Raw genomic sequence first — 19,892 nt, 5'->3', positions numbered from 1 at the left:
CCTTTTGGTGCACATCTGTTTATATGCACACCGAGTGGCTGCTTGAGCTGTGAGATTATAAGGGTGCACACTGACATCTCACAGCTTGCAATGCCCTATGCCAAGTGCAAGTCAGAACAACCAGAAACTTTCATTTTCCTTTTTAATAGAAGAGAAAGCATCCCATCACTGATTTCAAAAGAATTTGATACAGAGATCCTCTCTGCTTCCTCCTCAGCAATATCACTTTTGGTCCTTGTATTGTTTGATCGACCCATTACTCCATTAGGACTCAAGATTTGGATGCATCTATGTATGTGTAGAAGTGCGAAAGCAGGCAAATGTTGCAAGTTTTCAATTGTAAAAAGTATTTTGTTATTTTAAAAGATGTTATAGAAGTTAAAATTAAAACTGAATTTCACTGACACTAAAACTACGTAGGAGAGAACAACTGATTTCAAGACATTCATCTGTAGTGTAAGGTTCCGTATTTCAGATTTATACCCAAGAGACCAAAAGGATCTGGAAACATATTAAAAAGATCAGAGTAGAATAAAAATAATCATAGGGACTAAATCCCTAGAAATATCACTCTGGTGAAACCAGCTACAAGGACTGCCCATTAATGAAAATACAGGGAAACTTGCTTACACTAAAACACTCAGGGGACTGGCAACACCACTTTTCTAATGCTACTGATCTTTAGCAATAGGTCAAGAGAAATCTGCCTGGAAATCTTTAGGAGCACCTCACAAGTGCTGCATTAAAGCAACGAAATTCCTGTTCTAAATGAACTTTACTGACAGCTGCAGCAGCCTTACAACTTCTGCTAATATTTGATTTAATGCTCTCCCATCGCAGTGGGAACTCAGTGTGTGGTTACTGAAAATAATTAAGCACATGAATCTCTGAGCACAGGTTTGGGGGCCTGAAGACTATCCAGCTTTCTGTTACAAATGCTTGCAGTATTTATTCTCTAATTCTGAGAAAATCACTGCCTCCCCTCTTCCTTAATTTCCCAACTGCAAAATCTGTGATACAAATACAGTCTGTGAGATCCGAGGCAGAAGAATCTAATATGAAATTCACTATTATTCCCTTAGTTCAACTGCACTGGGGAGTTTTATGATGGATGGCAAGACACCAAAGAGGACCACTGTCCGTATGTAAGGAGTTGGTTTACTTCTCTACTGCATGATATACTGCCATCAAGCACACACATCTTTTCCAGGTGCTGGTAATTATGTGTAAGCATCTTACAGAGATTTAGACTTCAGTTTGTAAACCATTCCTCCATCCAGCAAAGAAATCTGTGACACAGAATTACCTCTTACCATCATGCACATCATCCTGCTTCATTGGCATTTACCATCTTTGGTTAAATGGGGCCAGGATAATAAAAATGTCACATTTATACAAAGCTGCTTTCCTTTTGGACAGATAGCTGCAAAAGAAGATGTGAGTCACTGCATTATCAACCTTGCAAAGAGGCTTTTTATCAGACTGGCTGTTGCTCAGCTTTAGCCAGACAGACTTGGGGGCAGGCAGCAACATTTGGGCTCTTGGCTCTGCAGAAGCAGGGTCACACTGGGGTTAGTTCATATCTTCCCAAGGCATTGTTCTGCAGAGCTCTCTACAAGCCCATCCTTGTGCTGATGTACCTCCTGATAGTCCCAAGTGCTCGTGATTAAAATTTGCTGAAGACAATGCAGAAGGCAAACCTAAGAAGGTCTGCAAGAGGTTGTTTCTCTGCTGGCCATGGTGACTTTTTCCATTTAGATAATTGCTGATCTCACTTGGGTAAACACAGGTTTCAGCGTGGATAGGATTTGCCTTTGGAGAGGTCTAACCTTGCAGGCAATAGGAGTTTGGATATAGGAATTTGTTACTAAGTTTGGGTAACAAATCACTTCTTATTCTTTGCTTCAAACCCATTGCCTGTGTCACCTTATATCATGGGAATAAATGAGCAGCTGTTCTTTAGCAACTCTCCCATTTCCCCAAGTCAGGATTTTACTTAACTCTATCACCTGCTTCCCGAGATGAAGAGCCCTGCACTGCTGAAGAAGCAACCAATACAGCAGTACGCTCTGAACAGATCACCAATGGGAGATCTTGTGCAATTCATACCATCTTTCTTAGAAACAGACGTATAAATAGAGGGTATAAAGACTTCACAAAGTGCCTGGAGATCTAGAGGTGAAGAAATGCTACCCAAAACCAAGGCAGGACACTTCAGGAAACTGCACAAGAGAGATCTGTGACACTTCACTAATAAACGTGTGGTCCCAATGCTCCCTCAGCCCAATAACTGCTTTTTGGAGTGCATTCTCACTCAGCACTAATGCTGACCTGTCTGCCCAGGGTTCATTAGGCTCAGAAATACCACTGCAGAAGGTATTCATTCTTTCAAACAAAATCCCTTGTAAGGAAATCTCTCTGGGTTGGAAGTTACTACGGCACAGAGACTGAGCTTATGGACATTTGTGCCTCATCTTTATCTGCTCGTTACCTCCCAGTCTATTTTTCTCCCCTGCAATAATCACAGTTCTAATATCCCTCAGCCCTTTCCTTGTCATTTGTGAGGCAGTAATGCGCCCTCAGAGCATCCAAATGTTTCAGCGCTCAATACAAGTAACATGCTTAATTTTTATTGTTATTATTATGATTATTATTTAATATCTGTGCAATAAGGAAGTGCTCTGGTTGCCATTTGTCAGGGTGGGGAAGCAAAACAGAGATGCTTGCTTCTTGCATGGATGGGAGACCTGTGGCAGGGTGGGGAATGGCAGCTACAGATCCCCAAATCCCCAACATGTGCCTGAAGTCACCACACCTACCAGCAGAGCAGCAGCAGTTCCTGCATTTTGGTGCATCCAGAGATTACTTAGAAAAGCCTACAGAGCCTTATCAGCCAGCATGGATATCCTGGCCTGGTTATTCCTAATGGCAAAAAAAAACAATGCTGCTGTCTTTACTGTGAACTTTTTCAAAATTGGAGGAGTGAGTTCCAGAAAAAGAAAACATCTTTTCTTTCTCTGGATTTGCTACAATTTTCAAATAGATATTTCCCCTCAATACGTACAAACAAATCCCACACAGTATACCAGCTTCAGACCAATGCAAAAAAGGATAAAAAAACTGAAACTGTAATGAGAATGAAGGCTGTGTTTTTGGGGTTTCCAGGACAGGTCGTAATGACAGCAGTGTGGAGGCTGCAGCAATTTGCTACAGAACAGGGTCTGGAGAACAGGGAGTTCCCACAGCACCAGGGCTGCCCACTCCCCAGTGTAACATAGAGGGAGGAGGGGAGGATGTCAGCAGTCAATTATACCTCTTGGAGTTACAGAAGTTGAGCACAAAAATCTGTGTGCGAAGGAAGGATTCATAATATTATGCTGTTGGATGTTCTGAACCCATTTTGAACAGCTAAATGGTATATTTTTTATCAATAAATAAATGCAGAAAATAAACCAATTTGATCTCTGCATCTCCAAGGGAGCTGCTCTGCCTGAGACACTCTGCAGCCTCTCTGTTCTTTCACCCCAAACTATTTTTAGGGAGACCTTACAGTGTCATTGCAAAGTGACTGTTACCTTTCAACAAACACAAGTGAACACAGACAGACCGTCCTGTTCTGATGAGACATTGCTGTCCCTGGCTGTCTATCCATGGCACAGTGTGTGCGTACTGGGGTATGTAGAACCTCAATCCTATGAGAAAATACTGCTCCAAAAGCACCAATATTCCTGTTCTCCATTGTTCATACATTGCACCGATATTACAACTGACATTTACTGTACAATCCTGCAGCTGACTTAAAAAGAAAATAAAACGGAAGGATGCTAACACCACCTCCCAGCACTACAGCAACCTGCAGCCAAACAGCTACAAGATGAACTGGCCAAATATCAGCTCCTTCCACCCAAAGAGGTCTATCAGTGCCACTGAACTGCAGACAAGAAAAAATGAGTCACAGAGGGACAAAGTGATCTACCTAAGACCAAATGGCTGGTTAAGTGCCAGCATCGTCCCAAGTGCCAAGTGTTTCTCCCAACCTCCATGAGAATAGGAAATGGGTGACTCATAAAGGTCCTCAGATATGTCTCAGAACATGAATCTGAAAGTCTGTTTGCCTGTTTCAGAGCCTGTAACTAACAAGGCTGGAACTTTCCAGAGGTGGACAATTTTCTCTAATGGAAACCAAAAATGATCCGGATTCCTTATCTCCACCTGACGAGGAACAATAGGGGAAAGAATTGGACCCCAAAAATGAAGTAACTCCCCCAACACAATTCCCACAGATGATGTTTGCTTGGACTGCTCAGAGAACTGCTGAGAGGAGCCAGCTTTGCTTCTCTCCAAACCGCTCAGCTATAACTACAAGGCAGTTTTCTTCTCCTAAGGAAAGGGGTGCACTGATGATCTGCTCGATTACCAAACCTCAGAAAGCCACTTAGCAAGCTTCTGGAAACAGGGACAACTTCTGGCAACTCTTGATTGGTTTCCTGAAACTCTCAGGTCAAAAACAAATGGGAGAGATGCTGTATAAAAGTTAGCATGTTACTCCCAACAGCATGAATTAACACAACAGCACGGACTCTGGGCACTATTTGCTCAATGTCAGTACATAAACGAGTTCGGGGTTTCAGTTCATGGGGCAATTAGCACCCCTCGAGATTCCCAATGCATTGAATGGTCTGTCTCCCTTTAGGGCTGATCATGCCAATTCACTGTCTGAGTATTACACTGTAAGGGTTCTTTGAACTCAATCTGGCTACTAAGTGTCCTAATTCTAAAAGAATTTAATCTTTGACTCCAGGTTAGGATTACAGTCACTCCACGCATCTCAGGCTTGTTCAGCGACCAGTCTGCTCCAACCTGCTGTATTCCAGCGACTTCCACTAATCTGATTTCGGAGCACTCCATCATTTATAATGCCTTTTCCTACATAACACCTCTGCTAGATCTGACAGGGCCTTTGCACAAAATCCGCATCTAATCCCCGGCTTCCCATGGTCTCCCAGCAGCCAACAAGTCAAACAGCAGCACGTCTCCAGCTGTGACCCGGCAGGGCTGGGCACGGAGACTTAACGCTCAGCTCCTTCTCCTCCTGCCTCCTGGACTACTGATTGTCAGCAGCCGGAGAGGAAAGCAAGGAAGCCGACAAAGCAAACACAATGAGGTAACTTACTTGCTGAGAGCAGCTCTGCATCAGTCTCGTGCCGCGGCACTTCGGGGATGCCGGGCGGTGACCGCACCGAGAGGCGTGGAGCGCAGCTGCTGGAGGAGCGGCCGATCCATGCCATCACCAGCAAGCCGCGGTGCTCTTCTGATCCCGGAGCCGTCTCCTCCTTCCCTCCCTCTGCCCGGCATCACAAAACATTTACGTGGCACCGCACGGTTACAATCACACACCCCCGTCCCTGGGCCCTCTCGCTGTCGGGCTGACACAGGAGCTCCTCGCCCACCCCGCTCCTCCTCCCGGCCGAATGACGTCCTGGCGGCACGCAGCTCCCCCGGGGCAGAGAGAGGAGCAGCATCCCTTGCAACGAGCAGAAAAGGGGAAGGGAGAGGCGGCGGGAGGGGACGCGGAGGGAGGGGTTTAGTGCTGCCTTGCATAGGGGGGAAGGGGCGGTTTCGGTGCCTGAGAAAAGGCGAGGCGCAGCGCTGCCCATCGCCCTCCTCGCCAATTCCCCGAGCGCTGGGCTTACTTTTCCACCCAGCCGCCTGTTTCTCCGCTCTCCCATTGCCCGGCTTCTTTTTTCCTGTATTATTGAGCGAGTTTTCTTTTCTTCCCCTTCTCCTTTTCCAGTGGGTGGGGAAAAGAAGAAAACCCGTTGTTTTAAATCACACAGACCGAAGGTGGTCCGTGCAAACTGCTGCAGGGAACCTGCTTTAGCAGCGGCTGGACTGGATGATCCCCAGAGGTCCCTTCCAAGTCCTGAGATTCAGCGATTGCTGTAAAACAGAACGGGAAGGATGCAGAAGCCACACATTTAGCAGGGAGCACACGTGCTTTTTTCTTTCTTTTTATCATTGATAATACCACACTGTCTCCTTAGCTTCATAAATATTTCCTCTTCTGAAAAGCAAATGTCAGGCCAGCTGTGTAAGTAAGATCTGCCTCCCGAGTGCAGGTTGCCTTCAGGCTTTGTTGCTCTGTTCCTTACTTCTCATCCTCCCCTCCTCCCTAATTCCCTCTTTCAGGAGCCACATGCATTACAGCCCACCAGAAATGCTTTCTCAGAAGATTTTCTGGGCCAGAAAAGAGAGCTTGTCAAAAATCACATCATGACACAGGGATGTGTCAGTAGCACTGGAAACTGATAGCATTTGTTTCCATTTTCTGCTGTGACACAATACTCAATGTCTTCAAAGTTACGTATCATCTATGAAATAAATTTCTATTTTGATCCTACTGTATGGGGATGAAGTCTCCCTACCTTAGATCTTCTTCCTGCTCACAATCATCAGGAACACTCTTTGTTCTCCCATTAGTACATATTTTACCTTTCAGGACTGTGCCTATGATACATGAAGGATCCTCATAAAACTTTGGTTTGAGGTGAACAGCTGTGGCTATTGGTGATTTTTTTTTTTTAAATAAACAGTTAAACTAACAAACATTAACTCACAGAACACAGGAGTCAGTCCCCATAAGAATTACAACATTCCCTTTCAGGAGTTGCTGCATATTGCTTCCATACAGAATAAGGACATGCTTCATAGGAGCTCCAGCTCTGCTTATTTCACCTCTTTTAATAAGATATAGAATGAACCTTGGTGCTGCAAAGGGCAGTCCTGCCAGCAGCCATAGAGGAACAGAGTCTCTGCAAGTCTGCAAAGCTGATATGATGTGGGCAACGTCAGGAAAAGCCTTTCTTGTCACATCCCCCCCATACTTACCCAATGCAGCTCACCTACCCACCCGGAGGAAGGTTCTTCCAGAGTGCTCATTATATGGTGATAATTTTCCCACCTTGAGCTGCACCACTGCCTCACCCACATGTTGGAATTAGCACAGTTCTAGGCAATGCAAATAAAAACTTTTGCATTTTGAGTAAAATCCTACTTCTCTTGCCACGAGTGAAACTGCTAACAGGCACTGCCATCTGCTGGCGCCATGTCCTGCCACTGATTTCTCTACAAATAGAGAAAGGGTTTAAAGTGGATTCTCCCAGCTCCCGCTGGTCTGTGAGCTTGTAGAAATCTGTATTTCCCGACACTCCACCTGCATTATTCAGCTAGAAACGAGACCTCTCCTCTCTTGAGGCATCAGCTCATGAGCAGCTGCACCATCCTGGTGCTTCTCTTTGCAATCACACCGTGCTGCGCTCAGATGGCAGAGCAGGGCATGCTGTAAGGCTGCTGCTGTCCCAGGGTGTGATGCACCAGGAGCATTAATAAGCACAGCAAAGACAGTGCTTGATGTACTTCAGAGGTCCATCAGGGGCCTCCTAGCAAGCACTGTTTACCTTCTGCATGGTCCGTGTGTGTGCATCTTGGTGGAGTTTTGTCACTTGATTTTTGTTTCCTTATTCTTACACTCTAAATCTCTGCACTGTTTTCCCTATTTCAACATCTTCCAGTTTGCACTGACTGAAGATCAGGCAGATCTGAAAAGTACGCTTTGTGACTCACTGACATCAACGTGCCCTTGCTAATGTGGTTTAAAAGCTGCTAAGAGCCTCACGAGCTTGGAACATAATGAATTATTCTGGGTATCAGATTGCTGCAGGACAGATTTCACAGATGATGGTAGTACAGTTTGGGATTATTCTCAGACCAGCATGGAAACAGGGAAACGCAGAGAGAATGCTTCTGAGTCAAGGAGGCAAACTTCTCCCACTGTTTGGGATGAAATTCACCTCGGAAAGCATCCCTTAGGATACAGTGGTCCAAGTCTAAATAGTCATGCTCTTTCCTCTCTAACTGCAAAAGACAAGCAGTACCAGATCGCATCTAAATCAGAGCCTTGCAATAGAATGGGATGGGTCACCTGGAGTACATGGGCACAGATTTCACTTTGATGCAACATTTTGGTTTTACTGGGGGTGCTCTCCAGCTCCAGCAGCTGTGCTTCACTGCTCATAGGGCCCATAGAGATGAAATCACGGCAACCCAGAATGCTCAGTTCCTGGAACTGCAAACAGAACAGGATTGGAAGAGCAAACTTTAATCTTGTTTAGGTGTAACAAAATAGCTCTCTGAGAACATTATGTATATAGAAAGCTATCATAAAGCAAACCTTAGTTTGGATTTGTGTTGGATTAAGCTCCATTTCCTTAAGTTTTCTTTGCACATAAATGAGCCATCCACCCCAATGGACACAGACCAGCCCATGGCATTTATTACCCAAAGGGACAGATTTCAGTCCGAGCAGCAGTGACAGAATCTGTACTTTGCCCTGGAATGAGTGGTGGCTCTCAATGGCTTTATGTGTGCTGAAAGGAGAGGGCTCAGCAACTCTAGGGAACATTTCAATTTGCTGTGCGGGTTGATCCCTGGAACAAGGCAGCCTCCTCCTGTTTATCAACCATCAGTCCACCATCCCACCAGGAGGAAACAGAGTTGTAAGAGCCAATGCTGGAAGATCATCTCTAAAATCATCTCATCCACCTCCACTCTTCCCTGATGCTCTCAGCCGAATGGGAGCAGAGCTTCCAAGTAGATCCAAACTCAGTGACAGTCACCCCTCTGCCTCGAGGTCCTGCTGTGCTCTGAGGCTCATTCAAACCCCAAACTCAAAGTGAAATTTGGGAAGTAGGAAAGAACGGGAAGAAAAAAACAGCAAGAAACCCGAATTCCTGCACCTCAGTTAAGTGTGAGCGGAGGAGTCTGCTTGCCTTTTCCTTTGATATGATAATGAGAGCTAATACTAACCTGGGGAAGGAGACAGCTCTTCCTACAGCTGTCTGGGACTCCTGCAGAACACTGATCCACACCAGCCAACACACACTAGCTATCTTTTAACTTCTGGATTGCCCGCAAGTGTGTTAGTCCAGTTCCATTACAGTTAAGAGTAATTAAGCCCTTATTATGCAGGTGCAGCAGAACCTAAGGCTGAAGGGCACCCAGAGACAAAACTTCTCAGCTGCAGGGCCAGAAAGCTCTGGTGAGAGGCACTGCTTGTGTGTGTGTGTGTGTGTGTGTGCACTGACACACTCATGGCACGTCCCTGCTGTGAACAAATCACCACCCCAGGGCTCCTGGCTGCACACTGCCTGCGAGCTCAGAAACAAATGAGAAAATGCAGCAGTTGCAATGCACTGCTGGCAGCTCCTCCCTTTAACTGCAAGGAGTCTACCAGGGATTGCAGGGAAGTCCACAAATGTTTTTGCATGGGACTGTAATAGGCTAAATTTTGCTTTATGGCACAGCTAGGAGCCCCAACAAGGCATGCACCTGTCATCCAGGATTTCTATGAAACAACGATGCCCTGAGCATCTCAGATCAGTGCAGCATACAAACCACTGCCAGCATATCTCATGGTTACTCAGGAGAAGGCAAAATCTCAGGTGCAAAGATAATATTCTGAAGATAAATTCTAGGCAATGAGTATCACATCCAGTTTATTTAGCTGGCATACTTTAATGCCATTTCTAAGGTACCCTTAGGAGTTAAAAGCAACTCTGCATTTCTTACAGCGGATTCCACTGAGTGACCTGAGTTCACGTCTGGATTCTTTTCATCTCCATTCTGGCTGCAAGAATGGTGACCCTCACTGACTCCATGAAGTCATTTTATTACTGTTTAATCTCATGTGTGCACACCTGGCACAGCAGCCCAGCAGCCCTGGAGACAGAAGGCCTCTATTTAGCCTCCAAGTGGGTACTGTGCAGACAGCATCGCCCAGTGCTGCCCTCTCCTTGCACCCCAAATGCATTCAGGTGATGAGATGGAGCAGTGCTGGAGCTGCTGGGCTGTGAGCTCCTCCCGCTTTGTTCTCTTACAACAGAAGCTCAAGGCAATTTCTGAGACATGCCTTGCTACAGCAACTAGGAGAGAGCCTTTAAGAACAAAACCATTTGTTCAACCCTTCCCCAACGTGTCTACATCCAGGAAGCAGTCTGCAAGGACCTGTTACACTCAAAAGCTGTGAGTGTTTATTAGAAAATTCCATTAGCATCAGCTAACTCCTGATCTCCTGGATTTACACCTCATTTGCAAACATCAGGAAGATTTTTTCAGCAGTTTTTCAGTCATTTTGGAGCTTAAGAGAAATATTTCCAGAACTTTTTTTTTCCCCAGACCTTGAAGCAGCATTCAATATTTATAAGGAATTCCCTGCCTTGGTAGCAACAACTGACAGTTATAAAAAATAACTACTCTATAAAATGCATTAATATTTTAAAGCTGCCAAAAACCACTCAACAAAGATATTTTCAGCTTTTGCCTGACTGGTTGTTATGTAGTTCAAGCAAATAACTGACAAAAGGAAACAAATATAGGAGGGAAATGACAGCGTGTATGGGAATTTGCAATAGCTACAATAAAAGGTCTTTCGCTATTTACACAATAAATCAGCAGCACATGGAGAAAAGAACCAATATTCTGATTTCTGCTCCAGTCAGTTATTCAGGGAACCACGATGTCAATTACATACTCAGATACTGCTGTAGGATTCTGTAGCACATGAACGAAACCTTTCTGTTTTTCCAAATGAAATGAAGAGATTGTGCAGAATGCAGGCTTTTCCACACACAAATACAAATAACTTATACTTAATGATGCAATAGAGAGAAAAAGATAGATCTTGATATCACTGCAATGAAGTGCCTTTCTTTATGAACACTCCTGTGCGCTCATGGCCTGATGATGCTGGACACGCTCCAGCTCTGTTTGCAGAGCCATTCTGTGTCCCTGACTCCTGGCACATCAGCACGTTTTGTTCTTGGCATATTTGTATCTATGGAGCCAGCAGACCTTGAAGCTCACAACACACACACACAAAAAGAATAAAAAAATATTGGCAGGCAGAAAACCGACTGCCCCCCCTCCCCATGGTTATGATCAGAGTGCTTTTCCTCTCTTTGGTTTGCAAGGAGATGATGCTCAGTAACTCTGAAAATGTTCCTTCTGCCCCCAGAGAGGCCTGTTCAGAGCAAAACCAAAGGAAATTAAAGACCTATCAACCAATCCCTTGGTACAGGTTCATAAATATAAAACTGCATGCAGTGGCTGGCTAAAACACTAAGGACAGACTGTGCTGAAGTGCTTTGACTTGAATCCCTCCATTCCTGTCTCTCCCCTGTTCCCTGCTCTGTGGGGAGACAGGGAAAGATGTTCCCTCCTGCTCATTATCACTGCATATTCACATGAAACAGAGGATGATGCATTTGCTGTTTGGATTAACTTGCCACCGAGAGCTGCTGCTCTGACAGCAAGGCATTGCAGCAGTCCCTAAAAATACACTCCTCTTCCTCTACCACTACGAGTGCAGCTCATTTCAAGACAGCTCCTTTCCTCCCATGGCATCTGATGGGATGCCCTCAGGTGCAGTTCATCCCAATGATGCTACAGTCTGGGATCTGAAGTCCCAAGCAAACAGCTGCAGACCTGCCCCTCACACAGGCTGTAAGCAGTCTGCTGTGCCTGGGACACAAACTGCACAACTTCCGAGCAATCCTTTATTTGGGGATCCTCCTTCCTTAAAGCACTTCCCATCCTCCTGAAGAACCAGCAGGTGAGTTTTGCTGTGCCCTGCTTTACACCTTTGTGATGCACAACAGTGATAAAGCTTTTTCCTGGCAGCCCTGAGAAGGAGACTCAGGGGATGCTCGGAAGCAAACCAGGTCCTCCGTGGTTTTCAGAGCCAAACTGCTCTGCACATATGCTGACTTCAATTGCCATGCTCACTGGAGCACTCCCTTATTCACTGTAATTCGTGCAGCAACAGCTCACTAAAGTTGTGGCAAATCTGTTGGATTTACCCTGCAGTTACTCAGCCAAGCTTTCCCTTCCGGATGGATTTGCCTGAGGCTTATTCCTTTTCCATGCAATGCACCAACTCTTTCAGATTCAGATCTGACTAGTGCTAAAATTGTACAAGAGGCTTCATGTAAATGGATGAAGCCTCCTTTTCTGTTTGTGGTGAAATTCATCCGCTGTTAGATACATCTGAGTCTGAAATTCAGGGATTGGTGACATCTCAGGTCATTATAAAGCCATCTCAGAGCACAGAACAACCACAGAAATAACTCTGATGACTCCACAAGTCATGCAGTGCTCTGCTCTCAGTGCAGACATAAGGAATTATTGACTAGATTTCCCAGAATGTACCAGTGCAAATGAGGCATAACGACAGAACTGTAGACACGTCAAAAGAAATAGAAAGAAGTTTTCCCAGGAAAAGACGATGCCATATGGACAAGGCAAATCCTAAAGCTTTGGCCTGCTGAAGTTTCTTTCAGCTCTCCAGGCTTCTCAATGTCACGACGTTCTGTAGGAAGACAACTGGGCTGTGTCATCTCAGCATTCACATCGCCTTGGGCTGTGGTGGTTCCATGCTGGCAACACCTCTGGAACTCACAGGCTCAGTAGCATCCCGTTTGCACAGAATTGATTCATTTGTGCTGACAGCTTGCGTACACCTCGTCATACAACCACCTTATTGAAGCTGAATTGCCAGAAAGGCTACAGTCATTGCTTCGGGTGATTTATCAGGGACTTACACTGCATTGAGCCCACGCCAAGAAAATTCCCTCATGAACCAAGACCAGATGTCGTTCTCATCTAACTACATTAAATCTGAGACAAAACCACTAAAGCCAACAGACCTGTCGTACTTCCAGCACTCTTGTATCCACGTAGAACTGCTCTTCCCTCTGTGCCCCCGCACACAGCCCACCCCAACTCGACAAAACTGCAGTTGCACAGAATGATCCCACTTGTCTGCTGTGCAAAACGATTCTGCCATATAACAGAAGGCTTCTTCCACTTTCTTAAGAGGTTTTCCCATCATCACCGGAGCCAGCGGTCACCCCGCAGTCCCCGCACAGACCAGCAGAGGGTGATGGGCAGCCGCGTTGTTTCTGTACTATTCTGACTAATTCTCGGGGTAAAGCCTCGCATCCCTCCGAAGCAGTATTTAAGCAGGCACCCTACTTGTGTGAAAGTACAGAATTTGCAGTACAAAGCAGATTTGCTGAAATAAGGCTTTTCCCCATAGTTTTATCATGGAAATGATCCACGCCAATTTTAACTACATTGTTCATATAGAAGAGGTCTGTGTATGGCTGTACCACCTTAGAAAGTGCTGACAGTGCTTATGAGCTACACTGCAGGACAAGCATATTTTAGCACATCTTGCACAGACGATCTATGTATCCCCGAGGTTGGAGGATGGAGACCTACAGAAAGCCTTGCTGCAAGGGGTGAAGGTACCTGGGCATGAGCCAGGCTTCTCTCCAGAAAGCATCTCCCAGTTCTGCAGAACTACATGTGGAAAAAAAAAAAAAAAAAAAACACACTGCAAAGGGAAAACTTCAGCATAGGGAATTTCAGCTCCCTAACCCAGGCCAGCTCCAAGGCAGAGACTCTGAAGTTAGCTGCCTCTAGAAGCAAGCTGGGTATCACCCAGAACAACTTGCGCAAAACCCAACTGGGCACAGTCCAAGCAGAGCTGTGCTGACTGCACACCACTGCCACTCAGACAGCATGCTTTTCCAGCCTGAATTTGAAGCCTTGCATAGATGAAGACACATCACTGAGCATTTTCCATCACTCGTGGAAAACGAGCAGGCTGCAGCTGATACCTCAGTCTGCTCTCTATTACCAAAAGTGCTCTCTGCTATCAAGCCTGTTCTTACTGCCCTCCCAGGCAGCTCATTCTGATAGGTTCACTCATCTGTAAAAGTCATTCTTCTATTTCTCATGTCCTGACCTTCAACAGCAAGGTCTGGGGTTTTTGTGTGATCATCCAGTAAATGTACTTCTGTAAAAGAGAGCGTGCAGGAGAGGCACCTGCTGTTCTTGCTGGGGAACTTTTATAGGTACAAAGTGAAACTATCAGCCTATTCCACTGCTTCTGAAAATTAAGACAAAATTACCACCCAGTTCTGTCATTTCTATCAGTAATGCAGATTTACCAAAGGAGAGCAGGAGCTGTAGGGGCTGTGAGTTCCATAGCACTGCCACTGTGTACCTGCACATGCACTCCACAGTCATGCCTGTAAGAAGGATGTGCTGATCCCTTCACCACCTGTCCTATGCCTATGATGCCTCTGGGGCTGTATTCCTGTTCTTGGGGAATAACTGAACCATCACTCTGCACAACTTGTTCACTTTCTGACTCTGCCGGCTCCATCCACCCCATTAGCTGCAAAGGGAATTCAGCAGAGGCCTTTCTTTGAAGTGATATGCTCTCAGCTTTCCTCATGGCTCCCATGAGAGATCAATGCCTGACTTCAGCAGGTCAGGATATCACACCATGCTTTCTGCCATTGTTTTGCCTTTCTGCCCTGGTTATTATCAGAGAAAAATAGAGTGATGACTGCTTCCTTTATTTCTCTCTCCTTCCCCTGCATTCCAAAAGAGGGCAAATTTCATTTATTAATGCTGATAGAGTCCATGGAGACTTACAGATAAAAGACACCGTTTGAAGCAGAATGTAATGTTCTGTCTTGCAGGAAGCTTGTGCTTTACTGTTTATTTTCAGAGCACCTGCTGACATTGCTAGGCAACTGTGACAATGTCCAAAATAAAAACACTAATAACAATGAAACAAAGAGGTTCTGAGTCTGACAGTCACAGCTGTGGGCTGTCAGGAGAGAAGAAAATGGATGGAATCGATTCCTAAATTTGAAAGAAAGAGAAGGCCAAAACGATCAGTTGTAGATTGACCTCAAAAAAGTAAACTCTGACCCCAAGAGAGAAACAACCACCGTCCTGGATGCCCTGCCCAAAAGGACACCTGGAGGGGTGGTAAAGTTTGGGAACTTCTGAGCAGCAGCAGCAAGATCAGCTCATTGGACTTTCAAGGGTTCTTAAAGAATGGCAGCACAAAGGATGGTCACTGCTGCACAGTATTGCAGCATTGTTTCTTTCTTTACAAAGAGCAATGGATAGAAAACACAGACAATAGGCTTACCTACAGTTCACATTCTGTTCTTCAAAACATGAATTTTGCTGGTGATGCTCAACACAGAAAGGCAACTGCAGGTAATAATAATATACCTTTATCTGCTTATTCCTATTCATATAGTTGCCTTCCAGCAGATGCCCGTGCAGGTACACCTGGTTGTGCACTGTGTGCCACCTCACTCCTTATCAAGCTATTAAGTTTGCTCAAGCAAGCAGGGCATCACATGTTTTCAGAGCACACATCTGTGCTCCCATCAAAGCTGGGCCTGGGCTCCCAAAGGCTGATGCAGGGACTAGCCCCTTGAAAGCACCACTACAGAAACACCTCATGCCCTCAGATCAGACTTCTACAAATGGCTTTTTGGAGATCTTTCTTCAGAACCTTATCTATTTGGAAAACAGAGAAAAAAGACAGAAGGTGAAACAAAGCATGCTCCCAGTTTAATGCTTCATAACATCTGATCAAGCAGGAAGGAAAGAAGTGCCTTTGTTGCAGTCCACCCATGCCCTACATTTTCAGAGGAAATAAGGCCTTCTCTGGCACTAACGTACTCTGCCAAGTAGCTGAATTACACGTAAATGCAAGTAATGAGCTTTATTACTTCCAGTGAGAAGCCAGCATAATTTTCTCAATGAATACAGTTGCATAAAGCAGATTTTCCCCGTGTTGCACTCTCAGTAAAGGTGCTCTACCCTGCAGACTTGCCTGACAAATGAGGCTTCTGCTGCTGTGCAACCCTTAGGACATCAAGGAGTTAAATAACACAGGGCTCTGCCTTTTTGGATTCCCACATGCATTCCCACAGCCAGCTTCGTTCCTGAAATTAAGGAGCCTTTAATTATGCCTATGCATTTAAATTTTGTCATTACTGTTAGCAGAGGAGACGAAGGACTTCAACTACCTGCTGTCTAAGGATAGGAAAGGAGAAGGGATTCTAAACCTCTTGCTTTCATTAGAAACAATGTCAGAATCACAGCTGCACGTACAAATATCAGAACAGGCTCCTGTTACTCCTATCTTCTTTGCTACACTATCAGCTCAGTATTTAACAGATAGAAAATGAGATGTAATGGGAAGGATGGAATCACCTCTCTTGGGACTCGGAATAAAACTGCAATGGATTTTAAATCCCTCCCCATGGTAAACACCAAGTAAATCAGTACTGGGAGGCTGCCAGCCTAGCTGCACTGAGGTTAATGAACAAACAACTGCTTGCAGTACTGACTTCTGTACCGTGCTTATAAAGTATGTATCTTTGGTTGCATCTAGAGAGACTGCATCTTCTATAAATAATCGTTCCTAAAGATAAGGGCATGACATCTTTCTTTTCATTTGACAAAGCAGATAGAGATGATCAATATTTATGTAGAAAAACTGCTTCAGGCAAGCAGACTTCACAGAACACTTTTAATCAAAAGCGTTGACTTAATGTGAAAAACACGGGAAAAAATATTTACAAATACAGCAGGGGATGTTCTGACATCAGCTCAGTTACACCTCATTTCCCATTTCTTCTTTACAGGACAGGGTCCCAAAGAATACATTTCTGATAAAACAATGAAGCCAACTCACTCCAATGGAGGAGGGCTGCTGGCAAACCTATGCCACTGCTGGAAGTGCTATTTAGTTCCTTGGTTATGGATGCAACTTTGGAAATGTTATTTTCCTAAAGTAACACAACCAGCTGAAAACAATACCCTAAATTTCCAAGAATGTCTCTGGTGATGCTTCTGTCCAACAGGAGAAACAAACTACAAAATGGCTCCTCTACATTATGAGAATTACCTCCATCTAAGTGGTCTCAGAGCACCTAGAAGTCATTTGTCACTCATGAAAACCCAAATCCTTTACCACTCTCCTCCTGCCCTGCCTTCCTTGTACCAAATACAGAAAGTGTTCTGGTCTCAGACTGAATGAAGAAGTTAATTACAATCTGTCTTGAAAACCTGCGATTGAAATTCACTCTGGGAGCTTCTGAAAGCCAGGAAAACCTACTCATTTTTCTAACATTCTTTTGACATGTCATAGTGAAAGAATGAAGAAAGCCCATTCACTTTTAATTTTCCAGTGTTGAGGATAATATTTAACAGAATTAAAACCCTTTCAGGGCTCAACACATTCTTTGAAACTAATGGGAAAAAAATCCCACTGAGTTTCATCGCAGGAGAACAGATTTTTTTCTTTGAAAAATTATGTTAAACAATGTGCAATACGCTAGTTGCTGAAATTTAATTTGTAACATCATGAACTGCCAACAGGTGAGCAGTGCAGGGCTCCCGTGTGCATTGAGTACAGCATAACAATAAGCAGACTGATTATTTCTGAGTATATCACATCAATGACTCCTGGTTGTTACCTGCAGCCATTCCATCATCACATTTCTGGTGCTGTGTTGGCACTGCTAACAGCAGATCTGCATCCCAGGAGTGTGAGGAGATACAACAGATGGATTAACGTGCTTGGAAATGGAAAGCACTACTTAAATTATCACATTGATCATCAATGACTGAGCTATTTAAACAATGGTATGGCTAAAACCTGAGCTCAATTCCTTGTAGCAGTGCTTTCTGTCTTCACAACACTGCAGGGCAAGCAGTTCTGATGCTGAATCATTGATCTCCTGTTGGTTTCAACTGTGTGAGCAGATCTGGCTTTGCCCAAATGTTAAATAAGGTTTTGATCTACAAATTGCATCCCCCATCTCTTCCAAGACTCTGAGAGACAAAGAAGATCCTCCCGTACCACGGCCTCCAACTGCCTGTGGTCAGTGGTGGAAACACGGGGCTCCTGTTGCTGTATAACCCAGGGAAGATCAATCTCCCATCCGGGGATTTTAATTTTGAGGGTAGAACTCATTTATTTTACAGTAGGCATCGAAAAGATAAGGATATAAACTGCTTCAGTCTCTCAAGTCCTCTCTCTGTAAAGGCAGATGGATGAGCATCTCTGGAAGGCAGTGCATTCTTAGACACTTGTCTTAGAGTGAGAAGAAATGCCTGCCTAATTTGAGCAAACCAGAAGTATTAACTTAATTACATGCATATAGGTAATTTCAGGTTTAAAAATCACACAATCCCCTATCAGTGAGATGCAAAGACACTGCTAAAGGATTGGGAAGTACAAGAGACGTTCACTTCTTCAGTCTCCAAGATCACAGCAGTGAATTGATTCCTACAGTCTCTCTGCAAAGGTTTTGGATGGAATTGGGCTTTCAGCTCAGATCTAGGAAGGAAATCCTAGGGAAGAGTACATGCTTCTAATACACCATAGGTCAAATAAATCAAACTGCAAAGGTCCTGCAGAATATAGGAGGTATTAAAAGATATGCTTCGTGGTTGTTTCTTTTTTTTCCCCAAAACCACGCTGCCATGCAAAACAAAGGCAGGATCCTCACAGGTAGTCAGGACACTGCTGCTGGATTTATACCAGTGGGATACAGTAACAAACACAGAAATAGTAGCATCAGCTTTCCCAGGTAATACTGCACTAATTTCCCTACCCTCAACAGCTCAACACTTGTGCCTTATTTTTAAATCCAGTAGCCACTTCTCCGCCTTTCACATAAACTTATATAAACTGAGCCATTATGTTAATGAGCCACTGCATATAGATGAGCTGGCAACCAGTCTGAGTTGACACAGGCACACATAAAAGCCAAGGAGGGCCCTGGCCACGCTCCCTTTGGTGGAGAAGCTGTTGGGAATTACATGCTCTAGGGGTACAGGAAGCTTTCCCTCCCACCTCCCTGCTGCAGTCACCTTCACTGCTTAACACCCAAGGTAAGAGGCTCACTGCCATATTATTTTCTTGAAAGGTAGCAGTGACACAGGGCTGGAAGGATATTGAAGAGTGGCATTGCAACGAACTACAGTGGGATAAAGCAATGCAGGTTTGCATCAAGCTAGCTATGGTAACTGCCATGATTGCTGTTCTAACCCTATATGAGTATTGGGCAGCCTGTCATTCTCCCACAGTTACTAGAAGGCTGAGCCTGTGCACCCAGACTGGGAGCAGGAAATAGCTAATGGTTTTTACTGCTAGACTTTGACTTCACTGTGCTTGTTTGGAGCAGCAATGTGACACACCACAAGGTCTCCCCATTCAGGTGGGCTGGGAGATGCTCAGGTCCTGCAGTAAGGAGTTTCTCAAAATTACTGTTTAATAAAAAAGTACCCACCCTTAAATTCTCTCCTGTTTTGGGCCTGACAGCACGTAGTGCATGGCTCGCCTCCCCAGACTCGTAGTTTATTACTTCACTCAACTCCTATAAACATCTACAGGAAAAAAAAAAATCTACATATATGTTAGCAATAAATAGGAAAATCAGGACACACCACTTATGGGTTGACTTGTCAGAAAATGGTAATTAAAGCGTTCCAGCTGACAGTGCCCCTTTAATGAATTATTCGTAATGTTCTCTGAGAACATTTGATGAAAGACACCATAAGAGTTTGTACTTAAACCAATTTTCTGCATGATGCAACTTCACTACACAACAGGAAAAAAATATCCACTACAGAATCAAGCTAAGATAATAAGAAAGTAATGGGCTGAACGATCAGTAACAGCTGCCCTCCTGTACTGGTTACCTCTACTTCCCTACCATCACCTTTTTGCACAAGTGCTTATCTAATAATTGCCACCATTTCCTTAAATTCTGTTAAAAACAGCCAGTAAGATGTAACAGTGTTGGTCCTCAGCTGTCGTTAATAAATATCATACATAGGTACAGTAGTGACTGAGCAGCTCAGTTTCACTACAGATACAGCAGCACATCGGGACTGAGCCCTTCTGATACCAACCACACAGGGGCTTCTGAACAGCA

At 44.6% G+C, this 19,892-nt stretch overlaps 1 protein-coding gene across 2 annotated transcripts in view; it reads right to left on the bottom strand.

The window, feature by feature from the left end:
- Positions 1-19,892, bottom strand: part of KCNJ5 (potassium inwardly rectifying channel subfamily J member 5) — a 50,457-nt gene that overhangs the window by 12,921 nt on the left and 17,644 nt on the right. The window contains exon 1 of one of the 2 annotated variants that reach the window (XM_003212669.5): positions 5,174-5,542. The exons of the other annotated variant lie outside the window; for it this stretch is intronic. The gene's annotated coding sequence lies outside the window, so the exon portion shown is untranslated. Of the gene's footprint in view, positions 1-5,173; positions 5,543-19,892 lie in introns of those variants that run through there. 2 annotated transcript variants of the gene reach the window in all.

The sequence above is a fragment of the Meleagris gallopavo genome, chromosome 26 (assembly GCF_905368555.1).
Source record: "Meleagris gallopavo chromosome 26, MGAL_WU_HG_1.1, whole genome shotgun sequence".
Classification (NCBI taxonomy): Eukaryota; Metazoa; Chordata; class Aves; order Galliformes; family Phasianidae; genus Meleagris; species Meleagris gallopavo.
The sequence above is the reverse complement of the archived record's forward strand: the minus strand, read 5'-3'. Positions and strand labels throughout refer to the sequence as shown.